Below are 18,462 nucleotides of genomic sequence, written 5' to 3' on the forward strand. Positions count from 1 at the left end.
AGTAACACTCCCCAGGACCTTACCATGAAGTGTATAAGTCCTGCCCCGATGTGCCTTTCCAAAATGCAGCGCCTCACATTTATCTCATTAAACCCCATCTGACACTCCTCGTACCATTGGCCCATCTGATCAAGATCCTGCTGTACTCTGAGGTAACATTCTTCGCTATCCACTACACATGCCATCTGCAAACTTACTGACCATATCTGTGGGACATAATTCTTACAACAGCGATGGGAGATCGGATATGTTCAACTATTTAAATATTTACAGTGGAAGTAGATAGACTGTTGACAAACAAGGCAAGGATGGTGTCAAATGTTATTGGAGAGGTAGATGGGCATGGAGTGATCTGAATAAAGCAGGAATGGGCAAGAGGGGCTGAATGGCCTGCACCAGCTCCTAGAGCCGTGGAGACAGTAGGGTGAGGCCACTCGGCCCTTCCAGGCTGCGCTACCACTCGATAATGATCATGGCTGATTATCTACCTCAGTTGCCTGACCCCTCTCTCTCCCTGTGACCCCTTCACCCCAAAGAACGATGTCCAACTCCTTCTTGAAAACCTTCCATGGCCCTGATCGCGTTCTGTGGATGAGAATTCCAGAAGGCTCCCCACTCTCTGGGTGAAGGCGTTTCTCCTCATCTCAGTCCCAAAAGGTTTTATCCCGTATCCTGAGATTGGTCTCCCTTCTGTCATTGAGAACATCATTCCTGCGTTGACTCTGTCTGGTCCTGTCAGAACGTTATTGGGTTCTGTGAAACTAAGCCCTCTGCATTTTTCGAAACACAGGAGAAGTAAATCAGAATCGATCTGGTCGCTCCTCATCCTTCAGTCCTGCCATGACAATAACCAGTCTGGGAAACTGGTCTCCCTCCATGGACACAACATCCATCCTCAGATAAGGAGCCCCCCAAACTGCACACCCAATACTCCAAGGGGTGGTCTGAACCTGTCCAATGGGAGTGAGACATCCCAGAGTTCAGGGAGATACTTAAACAGTGCAACGTTAGAATGAAAAAGCCAAGCCAAGATTAAAAAAACAGGAACTGAACACTGTCACGGTCCCCAAAAATAGCAAGGCAGTGACAAACCACACATCAGCAGAGCGATAACCCTGGTTACTGACAGCCACAGCGCAACCGAGATCGACAGGATGTCATAGTGAAGGGGCTCAGCACCACAAGATCAAACACAGATGTAACACAAACAAAGAAAAGTCACCTCATTCTCTCAAACACGGGGTTGCAAAATATCACAGCGAGTACAGCAGCTGGGAACTGCACAAGAAACCACACTCACAGTATTATCCTCAACCTGGGACAGTGCGGACCCTCCGACAGTGCGGCACTCCCTCAGCACTGATCCTCCGACAGTCCCCGCTCCCTCAGCACTGACCCTCCGACAGTGCCCACTCCCTCAGCACTGACCCTCCGACAGTGCCCACTCCCTCAGCACTGACCCTCCGACAGTGCCCGCTCCCTCAGCACTGACCCTCTGACAGATCCCACTCCCTCAGCACTGACCCTCTGACAGTTCCCACTCCCTCAGCACTGGCCCTCTGACAGTGCCCACTCCCTCAGCACTGACCCTCCGACAGTGCCCACTCCCTCAGCACTGACCCTCCGACAGTGCCTACTCCCTCAGCACTGACCCTCCGATAGTGCCCACTCCCTCAGCACTGACCGTCCGATAGTGCCCACTCCCTCAGCACTGATCCTCCGACAGTCCCCGCTCCCTCAACACTGACCCTCCGACAGTGCCTACTCCCTCAGCACTGACCCTCCGATAGTGCCCACTCCCTCAGCACTGACCCTTCAACAGGGCCCACTCCCTCAGCACTGACCCTCCGACAGTGCCCACTCCCTCAGCACTGACCCTCCGATAGTGCCCACTCCCTCAGCACTGACCCTCCGACAGTGCGGCACTCCCTCAGCATTGACCCTCCGATAGTGCCCACTCCCTCAGCACTGATCCTCCGACAGTCCCCGCTCCCTCAACACTGACCCTCCGACAGTGCCCACTCCCTCAGCACTGATCCTCCGACAGTGCCCACTCCGCCAGCACTGACCATCCGACAGTGCCCACTCCCTCAGCACTGACCCTCAGACAGTGCCCACTCCCTCAGCACTGACCCTCCGACAGTGCGGTGCTCCCTCAGCACTGACCCTCCGACAGTGCCCACTCCCTCAGCACTGACCCTCCGACAGTGCGGTGCTCCCTCAGCACAGACCCTCCAACAGTGCCCACTCCCTCAGCACTGACCCTCCGACAGTGTGGTGTTCCCTCAGCGCTGACCCTCCAACAGTGCCCACTCCGCCAGCACTGACCATCCGACAGTGCCCACTCCCTCAGCACTGACCCTCCGACAGTGCCCACTCCCTCAGCACTGACCCTCAGACAGTGCGGTGCTCCCTCAGCACTGACCCTCCGACAGTGCCCACTCCCTCAGCACTGACCCTCCGACAGTGCGGTGCTCCCACAGCACTGACCCTCTGACAGTGCCCACTCCCTCAGCACTGACCCTCCGACAGTGCGGTGTTCCCTCAGCGCTGACCCTCCGACAGTGCCCACTCCCACAGCACTGACCCTCCGACAGTGTCTGCTCCCTCAGCACTGACCCTCCGACACTGTCTGCTCCCTCAGCACTGACCCTCCAACAGTGCCCAATCCCTCAGCGCTGACCCTCCGATAGTGCACCGGTCCCTCAGCGCTGACCCTCCAACAGTGCCCACTCCCTCAGCACTGATCCTCCGACAGTGCCCGCTCTCTCAGCACTGACCCTCCAACAGTGCCCACTCCCTCAGCCCTGACCCTCCAACAGCGCCCACTCCCTCAGCACTGACCCTCCGACAGTGCCCGCTCCCTCAGCCCTGACCCTCCGACAGTGCCCGCTCCCTCAGCACTGACCCTCCGACAGTGCCCGCTCCCTCAGCACTGACCCTCTGAGACTGTGTCCCTGACTCAGTGGAAAATGCAGGTTCTGTGAGAGTTGATAAACGAGAGACGGAGGGAGAGAGACTGATGGTGAAATACAATGGCTGGGTGAGGGAAGATGTTGAACGAAGTGGTAATATCCGTACCCCTGGACCTGGAGCATCGAGTTCACCACCTGTCTGCTCCAGAGCTTTCATGATTTCGCTGAACGGCTGGGTTCGAGAACTCGGTTAATAAACATTAGTTTTTGGAACGCTGAGAGCTGAAGGGCCATAAAATGCATGTCCCGCTCATGAGGTGTGCGTTCGACTTTTTGTACCTATTGTCATGCTCTCTACTTCACTCCCCTTCCCTCCAATCGCTTCCCTGTCTCTCTCCTATCCTTCGTACCCCCACCAAACATCTGCACCATTTCAACCCCTTTCCCCCAATTTCCCCGAATCCAACCTGTTTTCCGAAGAGGCAGTTCGAACTCGCCATCCCAGATTACTACAACAGCAGCAACTCGCTGTGCTGACCAAAAACAAAATTACTCCTCTTCTCCCTCCCTCCTATCTCACCCCCTCCCTCCCCCCTCTGAATCCTTTCGATTGCCGGGAAGGGGGTGTGGTGGTGTGCGGAGAGACCGACCCTCCTGCCTACGCCCTCCTCACCGCTTCCCCGTCGTCTCCTTCATGAAGTCCTTGCGCATTGTGATCGCCACCCACCTCCTCCTGGCACCTACTCGTGAATCGGAGCGACAAGGCTACCACCGCGACGCCTCAAGGCTACCTGGCATCCCTGTTGACTGGTGGAGGTCTTCGAGGTCAGTCAGGAGGCTGTGAGCTAACCCTGGCTATGGGCGAGCGGGCCTAGGCGAAGAGGAAGTAGGGGGCGGGGATTGGGGTGGAGGTATATCAGATTCAAATATTTTCTCCTGTCTGTCGGGGACTGTTGCTTTCATCGATGCCTGAGCGAGATTTGACGAGCCAGATTGAGAAGCTAACCACAATCGTGTGACTCACATTTTCCACGGGGCTGATCACTGTAAATATTTGTCACCCGGGCAGTCAAAATGAGTTTCCATGTGGTTACCCACGCTGTCTGCCTGACTGGTTACCGCTTGGCCTGTCGAAACTCTTCCCTAGCCCTCCCGCTCAGGTCTGTGTCTGATTTCCTCTGCCAGCAAAACTCAGACTCCGGATGGAATTTCAAGATGGCGGTGGAACGGGGTGACACGGCAGAGGGGACCGGCTGCAGAAGGACTCTTGGCGAAGTGTCCTGGCCTCGCGCTGGAGCTGGGGACTCTTGGCTGTGATAGGCCCGGAGTCTGGAACTCCTGGTTGATGTGGGCCTGGAGTCTGGGCTTCCTGGTTGTCGTGGGCCTGGAGCTTGGGATTCCTGGTTCTGGTGGGCCTGGAGCATGGGACTCCTGGCTGTAGTAGGCCCAGAGCCTGGGGTTCCTAGGTGTGATGGGCCCAGAGCCTGGGCTTCTTGGTTGTGGCAGACTCGGAACTTGGAACTCCTGATTGTGGTAGGCGCAGAGTCTGGAACTCCTGGTTGATGTGGGCCTGGAGTCGGGGCTTCCTGGTTGTGTTGGGCCCAGAGCCTGGGCTCCTGGTTGTAGTAAACTCGGAACCTGGAACTCCTGATTGTGGTAGGCCAGGAGCCTGGGACTCCTGGCTGTGGTGGACCCAGAGCCTGGGCTTCCTGGTTATGGTAGGCCCGGAGCCTGGGATTCCTGGTTGCTTGGTGAGTGTGGGCCCAGCACGGTGGGCCTAGCGACGCAGAGGTGGTGCCTGAAGAGCGCTATCTCCGACACCAGTGGGTCTAGCGTGGGCGTGATTGGTCAGCTGGCTCAGGCCTCATTGTGGAAGCGAAGGAGCAAAGATGGACACTGTTTCAACCTTGACCTTTCATTCTCAAAGTACTCAAACGGCTCTGGTTTATGACGATGGTTGAACCTTTTCACCGTAATAAAGTGTGACGCTGGATGAACACAGCAGGCCAAGCAGCATCTCTCCTGACACTTTATTATCTCGGATTCTCCAGCATCTGCAGTTCCCATTATCTCTGAACCTTCTCACCATGTCCGTTTACTGTGTTGGTCATTGTAGAGCACGCACAATGATAAATTATCCCTGTGAAACAAAAAATCTCTTCATCCCAGGAGAGAAATTTCCCATCGAGCGTCTCCAGCCCTGAATAAATAGGATTTCCTCGCTGGGCTATCGAGTCCTGGGTTAGAAGGATGGATGTGTAAAGAGAGACAGGCCTGGTCATCATGAAACTAGCTCTCATTGGACAGGGTGAGACCACCCTCCTGGAGTATTGTGTGCACGCAGTTTAGGGTCCCCTTATCTGAGGAAGGAAGTTCTGACGATGGAGGCAGTGCAGGACTGACCGATGAAGAGAGACCAGATGATGTTTACTGCAGTTTGGAAGAATTGGCTGGGGCGATGAGAATACCCTACTCCTACTCCTGTTTTCCAATGCTTGACTGGACCCATCTCCCCTCCCTCTCTGTGGGAGGAGGTCATTTAGTCCCGTCTCTTGTTCTGTCACTCATAGAGATTGATCCTGACCTGCCCCCTTACCTTACAGCCATAAACAAACCGGATCCACTGAAATCTCCCTTTTAGGAATTAACCATTGACCCCACTGCTCCCCCCCCCCAAACAATGTTGATCGCGGGGGACATTCACAAAGTTCTTCCAGCCTTCATGAGGATGTGTATCCAAGTTCGATTCCCGGGAAATCTGGCACCAGTATTGAGTCTCTTCCACACCTCCCCACATCATTTCTCTCCACTGGTCCCTGGGCGTTCACAGGAATATTTTGAAACCTTCAGTCAAATGACCCTGATGCCAAATAAATTTGAGTGTGTGGGATCAGTCCCACAATTTAACCCTCGCAGTTCTTGGAAAATTCTGGTTTCTCCCTCCACGACCGTGATACCTTGCCTAAAGATGGCATTCCCAGAACTGTTCCCAGAAACTTATTATCTAACCAGGGCTTTGTATCACTGGGGTCATAGAGTTATACAGCACAGAAACATGCCAATGCTCACCAAGTTTCCTAAATTAATCTAGTCCCATTTACCAAGCTTTTGGCCCATATCTCAACCTTTCTTCCTCATAACCTACTCATATACTAACAACATTTACAAGGCATCTGCACATGAATCATTGTACCAGCCCCCACCACCTCCTCCGGCAGCTCGTTCCATACACGCACCACCCTCTGTGTGAAAAAGTTGCCCCTCGAGTCCCTTTTAAATCTTTCCCCTCTCACCTTAAACCTATGCCCCTCTAGTTTTGGGGCAAAAAGTCCTTGGCTAGTCACCTCATCCATGGTCCTAAACCTGTATAAGGTCACCCCTCAGCCCCCGACGCTCCAGGGAAAAGAAATGCCCCAGCCTCTCCTTAATAACTCAAACCCTCCAATGTTGGTAACATTTTTGTAAATCTTTTCTGCCCCCTGTTAGGTTTCATAACACCCTTCCTGCAGAGCAGGGTGAACAGAATTGGACTCAGTAAATCTGCTTATAGGAATCCTAAGGGGCAAAAGATGTCCGACGGTCTATTGAATTAACACTCAAAAATATTCTACAACTTACGCAGTTCCACTTTCTCACATTCAAGACCCATAGCCTATAAATGTTATGACATTCCCAACTGCTTATCCGAGCACTTTTTAAGGATTGTGAGGGTTCCCACCTCAACTACCCTCCCATACAGTACATTCCAGACCCCCACCACCCTCTGCTTGAAAAGGTTGTTCCTCAAATCCCCCTCGGAACCTACAGACCTCCAACTTAAAAGTTTGCCCCCTTGTTATTCACCCATTGACTACAGGGAGCAGATGCTTACTCACCCTATTCATGACCCTCATAGTCTTACAAACCTCTATCAGGTCCCCCTCTCAACCTGAGACTTTCCTCCGCATTGAAATGCTCCACCCCAGGCAACGTCCTGGTGAATCTTGCTCTGCACCCCCTCCAGTGTAATTACATCTTTCCTAAAGCATGGGGAACAGAACTGCACACAGTACTCCAGCTGTGATCTCACCAAAGCCCCGTACAGCTCTAACATTGCTTCCCTGCTCTTAAAAACAGGTAAACACACATCTCTTAGCCTTCTTAACTACTCCTAATGAGCTGCCCTGCCTTCTTCAGGAATCTGTGGAAAGCACCCCACTGTACCTCAGAAAAAGATCCAGCGATCCACTTGAGATTTCTGATAGTTTCCTGAGCTGCTCGTTAATGTTTTAATGACCTACATACCTGGGTCCCTTTGGCTCTCTGGTTCAGCTTATGCTTTTTTTTAGCAATTTAGTGACTCTCCTCCTCTTCCCATTGTCAGACATATTCCCCAAGCGGGAAATGCAGCAACTTTGGACCGAAATGATTAATGTTCTTCAGCTGTGTCAGACGTCCCAATAACACTGTTCCGAAAAAGTAAAACATCAGCATTGTATTACTGGCAAATTTGAATCTGTGGTTTTCTCTCTGTGCCAGGGGGCAGGTCATAAATGAATACAATGATTGTTTGACGGTCCAGCTCACTATCCTCTGGGACAGTCCCTCCAGAGATTTGCACCTCTCTCCTTCCTCCTTCCATGGCCAACTCTTGTCATCTGAACTTTGTCCCTTGAGCTATCCATCTCGCCTGGGTCATTTCAGAGGGCAGCCCTTCCTTCACTGTCGCTGGGTCAAAATCCTGTAAACTCTCTTACCATGTACAGTAGATGAACCTGCTTTGGACAGGGCACGGGAAAGGTTAACCAGGATGTTGCCAGGTATGGGGCGGGGGGCGCGGATTTTAGCTGAGGAGAAAAGTTGGCTAGACTGGTTTTGTTTTCACTGGAAAGCAGGAGGTTGAGGGGCAACCTGATAGAAGTTCACAAATCTGTGAAGGGATAGAGCGTTGGCTTTTCCCCCGGGGCGGAGGGTTAATTAGATAGGGGAGACAGGTTTAGGGTGCAAGGGGGTGTTTAAAAGAGATGTGTGGGGCAGGTTTTTCACACAAAGAGTGGTGAGTGCCTGAAACACACTGCTAGAGGTGGTGGTAGATGTAGGCACAAAAGCAGCCTTCAAGAAGCACCTGGATAAATACATAAATAGGAAAGAAATGGAGGGATATGGATCATGTATGTGGAAACAGTTTTAATTTGGGAGGGCAAAATGTGTTGGTAGAGTCTTGGAGGGCTGAAGGGCCTGTTCCTGTGCTCTATTGCTGTTTGTTCCCTCGCTAAGGGCATTGGGGCACATGGGCTTCCTGGGAGTTACCATTGACCAGAAGTTCAACTGGACTCACCGCGGCACGGTGGCTCAGCGGTTAGCACTGCAGCCTCACAGCACCAGGGACCCAGGTTCGATTCCAGTCCTCGGGCGACTGTCTGTGTTGAGTTTGCATGTTCTCCAAGTGTCTGCGTGTGTTCCCTCCGGGTGCTCCAGTTTCCTCCCACAGTCCAAGGATGTGCAGGCTAGGTGGATTGGCCATGCTAAATTGCCCATAGTGCTCAGGGGTGTGTGGGTTATAGAGGGATGGGTCTGGATGGGATGCTTCAAGGGGAGGTGTGGACTTGTTGGGCTGAAGGGCCTGTTTCCACACTGTAGGGAATCTAATCTAAACACAGCAACTAAAGGGCAGGTCAGCGTCTGGGAATCCTGCAGTGAGGATCTCCCCTCCTGACTCCCTCCAAAGCCTGTCCCACCATTGACAAGGCATAAGTCAGGAGGGGGATGGAATACTCTCCACTTGCCCCTGGATGGGGGCAGCTTCAAAAACACTGAAGAAGATCGACACCATCCAGGACAGAGCAGCCCCCGCTCAATCGGCTCCACATCCACAAACATCCCACTCCCTCCCCCCACCGACGCTCAGCCGCAGCAGTGTGTACCATCTACAAGATGTTCTGCAGAACCTCACCAAGGCCCCCCAGGCAGCACCTTCCAAACCCACGGCCACTTCCATTGGGAAGGACAAGGGGCAGCAGGTACATGGGAACACCACCCTCTGCAGGTTCCCCTCCACTCCCCATCCTGACTTGGGAAATATATTGGCCGTTCCTTCAGTGTCGCTGGGTCAGAATCCGGGAATTCCCTCCCTAAGGGACACTGTGGGTCAACCCTACAGCACATGGGCTGCAGCGGTTCAAGAGGAAGCTCACCCCCACCTTCTCAAGAGGGGCAACGAGGGACGGAGTGATAAAGGCTGACGTTTTGAAACTTCAGCTTTCCTGCTCCTCTGATGCTGCCAGGCCTACTGTGTTCATCCAGATCTACACCTTGTTGTCTCCGATTCTCCAGCATCTACAGTTCCTGTGATCATGGAGTAGTAAATGCTGGGCCCAGCCAGCAACACCCACATCCTAGAAATGAACAAAGATAGCCTTTAAACCCAAGCTTTCTGACACTGTTCAGGGGAGAGACATTGTGAGTTTTTGATAGGTATCATCGCTACAGCCTGCACTGTGGTGACACCAAGTGAGCGTCCCTGTGATGGAGATAATGGGAAAATTTCTGTTGAAGGGTCTAGGCCCGAAACGTCAGCTTTTGTGCTCCTAAGATGCTGCTGGGCCTGCTGTGTTCATCCAGCTCGACACCTTGCTGTCCCTGTGATGGTCTGTGTCAGTAACTGGAAAAACTGGATTTTCATCCAGAACAGCCTGATCTCACCCTTAGCAAACCTCTCCTCCTCAAAAAACAAAGTGTGGGGCTGGATGAACACAGCAGGCCCAGCAGCATCTTAGGAGCACAAAAGTTGACGTTTCAGGCCTAGACCCTTCATCAGAAAAGGGAGAATCTATCCCCTCCCTACCTCCCCACCCATACTCTCCTCTCCACCTGGCTTCTCCTCTAACCATCTTCAGTCCGCCTCCCCCTCTCTCCCTATTTATTTCAGAATCCTCTCCCCATCCCCTTTTCTGATGAAGGGTCTCAGCCCAACCAACAAATTCACCATTCACATTTATCTCTCTCAAAATACTCTGTGGGAAAAGGAGAGCCTTTGTTCCTACTTATCAGAAATCACCTCCATTCTGCAATGTTCTTATTGTTGTCTCTGGACAGTTCAACTCAGTTCATTTCATTCCCACCCTCGCAAACACTATCACCAATATGTTACACATTGTTTATTCAAACAAATATAAATTACAATGCATTTAACTTGTTCTTTACAGTCAGTGAGTTTGGACAAAGAATTTTTATTTGAGACACATAATGAAATCAGCAACGATGTTCTAAGGCTTATCATAACTTGACACACCTTAAGTTTAAACTGTACAAGAGAGTTATTATTGGGATGCACTGTCCCACACACTTAGTTGCACACACACTCACTCCCACACACACACACTCACTCCCACACACAACCTTTCTTACACACACTCACATTCAAACACACGCACACTCACACACAGCCACACACACTCACATTCTCACATACTAACGTACATTTACACACACAAACCCTCACTGTCTCACAAACGTATTCACACGCACACACACGCACACACACAATCTCTCTCATACACAATACTCTCTCTTAAATACACACACACACACACACACACACACACTTTCTGTCTCACAGACACTGTCTCTCACATTCACACACACGCTCCCACATTCATGCACTCACACACATACACACACAAGATAACCAAATGTGAAGCTGGATGAACACAGCAGGCCAAGCAGCACCTCAGGAGCACAAAAGCTGACTTTTCGGGCCTAGACCCTTCATCAGAGAGGGGGATGGGGTGAGGGTTCTGGAATAAATAGGGAGAGAGGGGGAGGCGGGCCGAAGATGGAGAGTTGCAATGGGAGAGAGATTCCCTGAGGTTGGTCCGGAGGGAGGAGGGTAACTTCTTCAGGTTAGGCATCCCTGGAAGAGGCTTTGCAGTGAGGTTAAAATTGTATCAGAGATAATGGGAACTGCAGATGCTGGAGAATCCGAGATAATAAAGTGTGAAGCTGGATGAACACAGCAGGCCAAGCAGCATCTCAGGAGCACGAAAGCTGACGTTTCGGGCCTAGACCCTTCAGAGATCCTGAAAGTCAGCTTTTGTGCTCCTGAGATGCTGCTTGGCCTGCTGCGTTCATCCAGCTTCCCACTTTATTATCTTGGATTCTCCAGCAACTGCAGTTCTCACATACACACGTACACTCTCTCTCTCACACATGCGGTCTCTCACATCCATATACACATACACATGTGCACACACACCTCTATCCAGATCTCAGATTGAAGCTGAACAATTGATTTCGGTTCAGTTACAGTTTGCAGATGATACTCCCAACTTTTCCAACTCAAACGCACCGGAGTTTGCACACTCCAAGCTGAAGCAGCGTGGAGAAGAGCGATAGATTCCTGTCTCTATGCTCCTCGATGTCATATGACCAGCAGAAATAGATTTCTCTCACTATTGACTGACGTCAGGTGAATACTTTATTGGGCAGGAGGTTCCAATGCATATACCAGAACACAAGCAAGGCAGGTGGAAGGAGTGGATCAGTGCAAGTCTGTTTCCATCATAGAAATGGAGTTGGAGGGGGCTGAATGACCTGTTGTTCCTGTGTAACAAGCTTAAGGAAGGGGGCTGATTGATGTCCTGCTGTTCCTAAATAACAGGCTGAAGGAGATGGTGAGAATGGCCTCATATTGATGTGTAACAGTCTAGTGGGAAGGATCCAAATAGCTAGTGATTCCTGTGTATCAGGCTGGAGGCAGAGGGCTGAATGGCCTCTTGTTTCTGATAATGAGGATGAAGACCGAGGGGGTGTTTTGCAGGGTGAGTGAGAGGTGTCAAGCTGTGACCATTGGTGCCTGATCTCACGTTTCCGGTTTCAGTTCCTGTGCGGGGAATCTGAGGTCTCAATCTCGAAATCAACAAACAGTCGAACACTCAGAAATGGAATGATGCCAAGCCCTTTCACGGAAAAAGAGAGAGTCAGGATGCACCTGATACCAACACACCAGCAGCTTTCACTCCCTCAATTCCACCACACCCACCGTCAATGAGTAACTTCACACTATCACCCTGCAGATCCGCCACACTGCCAGAGGGTCAGTGCTGAGGGAGTGGGCACTGTCAGATTGTCAGTGCTGAGGGAGCGCCGCACTGTCGGAGGGTCACTGCTGAGGGATTGGGCACTGTTGGTGGGTCAGTGCTGAGGGAGCGCCGCACTGTCGGAGGATCAGTGTTGGGGGAGTGGGCACTGTCAGAGTTTCCTGTTCTGATATTTATTCCTGAACCAAAACTTTCCTGTGAACGAATTGGCCATAGCATATCCTCCATCAGTCAATGGCTTGACTTTGTAAAATGCCCCTTATTGAGTTTGAAGCTATCGAACATCCTAAAATGCTGAGTGGTGCTGGAGAAATGCAGTTTTCAAAGCTGAGCTTCCTTTGTCTCAGGGAGTGAGGGCGTTTGAGTATTCGTCCTGACCTGCTGACCCGGGATGTCGCTCTATCTCTCTCTGACCCCCTCAGGTTGGAACACGTGTGCGAGAGTATCTGTCCGGCCACGGTCAGAAAGTTAACACTGAGACGTGATGTTCCAATTTATCCCAACGTCCCTACGTTTCAGAGAGAACAGGAGATCACTCTCCATGTTCCCAACTCCCCCCACCCCTTTCAGGCTGATCTCCTGCCTTCCCTCTCACTTCCATTCCTGAAATGCCAACCATCAATTTGCACACTCACATGGATTTGGGGACTGGAGGCTCTCTGATCTCTCTGGAGGGAGGGTATTCTGACGGCCTGACCCTCTCTACCCGACAACCGCTGCCACTCCATTTTTCCCCACCTGTGTCCTGAAATAAACACCAACATGAAACCGGCTTTCCTGCTGTGGACTCATGCAAACAGGAAGCATAAATCTATTGTGAAACTGCATGTTTCTCCTTTCATTTCACAGATTTCCAAACCAGGAAAGTTCTGAGGGAATCCCCTTCACATTGTTCATGGTACTCACTTGCTGACAGAGTGGAGATTTGCTCCAGTTCAGAGCTGGGAGGAGGAAGGCAGCTCTGGGCTTCGAATGGACTCTGTGCAAACAGTCCTCTGTACCCAGTTCCTCTAAACTCCTCACTAGCTCATCGAAGGGCCCCCTCCAGCCCCTAAACCCCTCCCAATCCCTGCAACCACCTCCAACATCCCCTCCCCATCTCTGTAACCACCTCCAGCTCCTACACCCCCTCCCTATCTCTGTCACCCCCTCCAGCCCCTACACCCCGTCCCTATCTCTGTAACCTCCTCCAGCCCCATACCCCTTCCCTATCTCTGTAACCTCCTCCAGCCCCTACATCCCCTCCCTATCTCTGTAAGCCCCTCCAGCCCCTACACCCCCTCCCTATCTCTGTAACCTCCTCCAGCCCCTACACCCACTCCCTATCTCTGTAACCTCCTCCAGCCCCTTCACCCCCTCTCTATCTCTGTTGAAATACCCCTACAGAGGCTGGTACTGTGTCACCAAGTCCCCCTTTATTTACACAGAGAGAGTCCCTGACACTGACCCAGCTCCCTTAAAGCCAGCTGTCAGAATGAGCCGAAACCCTGACCCTCCTGTTCTTATCTGTCAGCCAGGGCTCCCTGATTGGGCCAGATTAACAGCCCCGATTATGGGACTATGTTTTCTATGAGGTTTTCGTTACCGTCTCTACATCCGTCCCCCTCTACGTCTGGGCACGCGGCCTGATATGCTCCTCGCTGTTTCTGCTGGGGTATTTCACATTGAGCCCGGTTCCCCAGCCTCGGACACAGTGGGTGCACACAGGACCATTGCCCAACTCTTGTGCTTGAAGCATCTCGAAGGAAATCCCACCTCTTCTTCAGGTGGGTAAAAGCATTCAGGCCACAACATGTGCCAGGTCTGTGTCTGCCTCCAAGGTTTCTTCGATGCTCGACAGAGACAGAGAGCCCATGGGTTCCAACTGCTTTGAGGGGTTCTGAGGGGCCGGGGTTGTTTGGCTCCTGCTCAGTTGGTGAGTTTGCAGCTTTCATGCGATGTTCAGCAATACCTGAAACTTTTTACGCCACATGACCTGACCTCATGTGGACCTCGCCCCTTACCCAGGCTGGGCCATTCCTGAGGGTCCAGCATCAAATTCCCTCTCCTGAAATAAACCATCTCTCTCACTTAGTGAGCAACTATTGACCCTATCCATGCCCCTTACGATTCTATAAGCCTCTCTAAGCTCACACCTCAGCTTCCATTGCTCCATGGATAGAAGTCCCAGGCTATTCAGTCTCTCCCTGTAGGTCAAACCCTCCAACATCCTTGTAAATCCTTTCTGAGCCCTTTCAATTTCCACAACATCCTTCCTGTAGCATGGAGACCGGGATTGAATGCAGTATTCCAAAAGTGGCCCTAACCACTGTCCTGTACAGCCCCAACCTGACCCTCCCAACTCCTATACTCAATGCACTGACCAATAAAGGCGAGCGTACCGAACACCTTCCTCCCGCTCTGTCTACCTGCGACTCCACTTTCAAGGAACTATGTACCTGCCCCTCCCCAAGGTCTCTTTGTTCAGCAACACTCCTTCAGTCTCCAAAGTTTGGACTGCTCTTTCTACCGGAACCATTGCATGGTGCATGGTATGGAATTGTCTCTATATGTTGAATATCATTTAGTTTTAGGAGATTCTCAAGTTCCCTGCTGGTAGACCATGGCCTGTTATCTGTGACTGACACTTCTGGGAGGCCATGTATTGCAAAAGATGCTCACAGCCTGTTTATCATCTTCCCTGTGCTTCATAAAAGAGTTCAAGGCACAACCAAACACTGAGTGGGCATACCACAACAATGAAAAACACTGAGCCCCTGAAAGGTTTGGCACTGCACATGAGAAACCAAGTGCAGCGTTTACTTTCACAGACGTTGCCCAGACCTGCTGAGCTTTTCCAGCAACTTTTGTTCTTGTTCCAATGTTTAACTGGCCATTCCCAAGAACATGGTGGAACTGCCAGTGATAACTTACGTCCTCTGGGCACTGGCCCACCCAAGCGGCTATGTCTGCATCCAGTCCTGGGCACCAGGACCTTGCTTCTCGCCAACATCTTCATTCCAGGATGACCCTGGAGGTGTTCAGCCAGCGACCTTTGCATGGGACGATCGCTCTTCCTCCCAATAATAATATGCCATCTCTACGGTGATCTGCTCTGGCGGGGTCCACAAAGTTATCAGTTTCCCCCAATACCACCGGCTGTTTTAGTTGCTCGAGGCATTTGTTACTTGGTGTGGCAGACAATGTTCCAACTTGTAATTGTGCGCATGCAGAATGAGAGCCCACTGCTATGGGGCAGTACAGCCTTGTCCTTAATCCTAGCAGAGGCTTGTGGTCTGTTACTATTGCAGATTTATTTCCATTCAAGTATATAACGGGGCATCAGGGTGGCTCAGGGGTTAGCACTGCTGCCTCACAGCGCCAGGGACCCAGGTTCAATTCCAGCCTCGGGCAACTGTCCATGTGGAGTTTGTACATTCTCCCCGTGTCTGCGTGGGTTTCCCCCGGGTGCTGCGGTTTTCTCCCACAGTCCAAAGATGTGCAGTTTAGGGTGGATTGGCTGTGCTAAGTTACCCATAGTGCCCAGGGATGTGCAGGTTAGGGTGGGTTGGCCGTGTTAAATTACCCATAGTGCCCAGGGATGTGCAGGTTAAGGTGGGTTGGCCGTGCTAAAGTACCCATAGTGCCCAGGGATGTGCAGGTTAGGGTGCATTGGCCATTTGGAAACTGTCCCACGTGTTGAGAGATCTTTACGCTAGAAGGATGGGTTTGGGTGCGATTCTCTGAGGGTTGGTTTGGCCTTGTTGGGCCGAAGGGCCTGTTTCCATGCTCTAGGGATTCTACTGGTGAAATATTCTCATGCCAAGCCTTCCTTCTTTATCTGGGCGCATCTGCGCGCTGTATTAGCCAATGTCCAGGAAGCACATGCTGTTGGGCATTCCTGTCTATTGGGTCCCTGGTGAGCCAGCTCTCCCCCGATACCACACAGAGACGCACCTCCTGTCAGCACCAGATTTCACTTGGGATCATAGTGTGCCAACACCTTAGGCCTTGCTGAAAAACGTCCAGGTATTTAATGAGGATTTCACATTTCAATGCAGATAGCCATTTTCTAATTGGAAAATGTTGCACCAATCAAGGTGAATCATTCTCAACCAATTTTGCCCCACCAGGCTTGGGCCCAATTATTTTACTACAATCAGTGGGAACTGAACCAGCTGCTTCTCATATGAGACATGATCCAAAGCTGTATCCTTAACCTGTAAAGGTTCCCTGATGTAGGTTCTCAGTCTGGCCAAGGTCTTACACTAACTTAAGGTTTGGAGCCCGGAGTGAATTTTGTTACAGACTGGTTCAGCGATCACTGACACAGCCCGGTCAGTATCAATTTCCATTAGAACCTGGTGACCATTTAACCTGATGTTCATTTTGATTGGCTCCGATTTGGATGTTGCTGAGCAATGTAACTGCTCCAAGCCAGGTATAGGTGGGTTTTTCAGTGTGTGCACTCTCCTGGATGCCAGGCTATGAGCTCTCTTACACAATTAAGGGCTAGTGGGACTCTATTACTGTCTCGATCCACATTCCGGCAGCAACTACGATGACTTGCTGGCCCGGATCCTGAAGAAAGTTATAGCCTTCACCGGAGGCTCACTGATGATGTTACCTAGAATGCTGACGAAACGTCTGAAAACGAACCTTCCAGCTCAGTGAGCAAACTTACATCTAAAGTTATAACCGTTTGGCCAAGGCTTGGATTAATTTTGGGGTTTTGCTGTGGACTGTCAGAGGGTTGGCACTGAGGGAGCACTGCACCGTTGGAGGGTCGGCGCTGAGGGAGTGCCTACATGAACTAAAGCCCTTGATTAGCCTGTAGTGAGTGATGTTCCCATGTACCTGCTGCCCCTTGTCCTTCCCGATGGAAGTGGCCGTGGGTTTGGAAGGTGCTGCCTGAGGGGCCTTGGTGAGGTTCTGCAGAGCATCTTGTAGATGGTACACACTGCTGCGACTGAGCGTTGGTGGGGGGAAGGGAGTGGGATGTTTGTGGATGTGGGGCCAATCGAGCGGGAGCTGCTCTGTCCTGGATGGTGTCGAGCTTCTTGAGTGTTTTTGGAGCTGCCCCCATCCAGGGCAAGTGGGGAGTATTCCATCCCACTCCTGCCTTGTGCCTTGTCGATGGTGGGACAGGGCTTTGGGGGAGTCAGGAGGGGAGATACTCGCTGCAGGATTCCCAGCCTCTGACCTGCTCTTGTAGCCGCTGTGTTTATGTGGTGAATCTCCACGTGGAGCAAATTTTGTGACCGCGAGTCTGCATGAAAGCAGCAGAATTCATTTGAAATGGAAAGGAGAAGAAATCTATGATAAAAAAAACTAACGGAAACTCACTATGACTGTTCAAATCTACAGAGTTTTATTAAGAACCTTATCTTTTAACCATTCATGTGATATTGGTGTTGCTGGCTGGGCCCAGCATTTCTTGCCCTGTCCCTAGTTGCCCCCCTACAGAAGGTGGGGATGAGCTGCCTCCATGAACCGTTGCAGTCCATGTGCTGTAGGGTTGACCACAATGCCCCTTAGGGAGGGAATGCCAGGATTCTGACCCAGCGACACTGAAAGAACGGCGATATATTTCCCATGTCAGGATGGGGAGGGGCATATGGCAACAAATCTCATTCAACTCAGGATTAGCAGACCTGTAGCAAACAAAAACAGAAATTTGAGGAGGAGAGGTTTGCTAAGGGTGAGGTCTGGCTGTTCTGGTTGAAAATCCAGTTTTTCCAGTTACTGACACAGACCATCACAGGGACAGCAAGGTGTCGAACTGGATGAACACAGCAGGCCCAGCAGCATCTTAGGAGCACAAAAGCTGACGTTTCGGGCCTAGACCCTACATCAGAAAAGGGGGAGGGGAAGAGGGTTCTGAAATACATAGGGAGAGAGGGGGAGGCGGACCGAAGATGGATAGAGGAGAAGATAGGTGGAGAGGAAAGAATGGGTGGGGAGGTAGGGAGGGGATAGAACAGGTTAGGGAGACGGGGACGAACTGGGCTGGTTTAGTGCTGCAGTGGGAGGAGGGGACGAGCTGGGCTGGTTTTGGGATGTTGTGTGGGAAGGGGAGCTTTTGAAGCTTGTGAAGTCCACATTGATACCATTGGGCTGCAGGGTTCCCAAGCGGAATATACTAGCCCAGCTCGTCTCTTCCTCTCACCTATCCCCTCCTCCCATCTCAAGCCACGCCTCCATTTCCCACCTACCAACCTCATCCCACCACCTTGACCTGTCCGTCCTCCCCGGACTGACCTATCCCCTCCCCACCTATACTCTCCTCTCCACCTATCTTCTCCTCTATCCATCTTCAGTCTGCCTCCCCCTCTCTCCCTATTTATTCCAGAACCGTCTCCCCCTCCCACTCTCCGATGAAGGGTCTAGGCCCGAAACATCAGCTTTTGTGCTCCTGAGATGCTGCTTGGCCTGCTGTGTTCATCCAGCCCCATATTTGTTATCTTGAATTCTCCACCATCTGCAGTTCC

The 18,462-nt window shown here is 51.6% G+C and overlaps 1 protein-coding gene across 1 annotated transcript in view; it reads right to left on the reverse strand.

Annotated features, from left to right (window-relative positions):
- LOC132206675 (B-cell receptor CD22-like) overlaps window positions 1-7,342 on the reverse strand; it is a 90,189-nt gene extending 82,847 nt beyond the window's left edge. The window contains exon 1 of the mRNA XM_059641273.1: window positions 7,200-7,342. The gene's annotated coding sequence lies outside the window, so the exon portion shown is untranslated. The remainder of the gene's footprint in view (window positions 1-7,199) is intronic.
- Window positions 7,343-18,462: the final 11,120 nt, after the last annotated feature.

This window comes from Stegostoma tigrinum, chromosome 41, assembly GCF_030684315.1.
Source record: "Stegostoma tigrinum isolate sSteTig4 chromosome 41, sSteTig4.hap1, whole genome shotgun sequence".
NCBI lineage: Eukaryota > Metazoa > Chordata > Chondrichthyes > Orectolobiformes > Stegostomatidae > Stegostoma > Stegostoma tigrinum.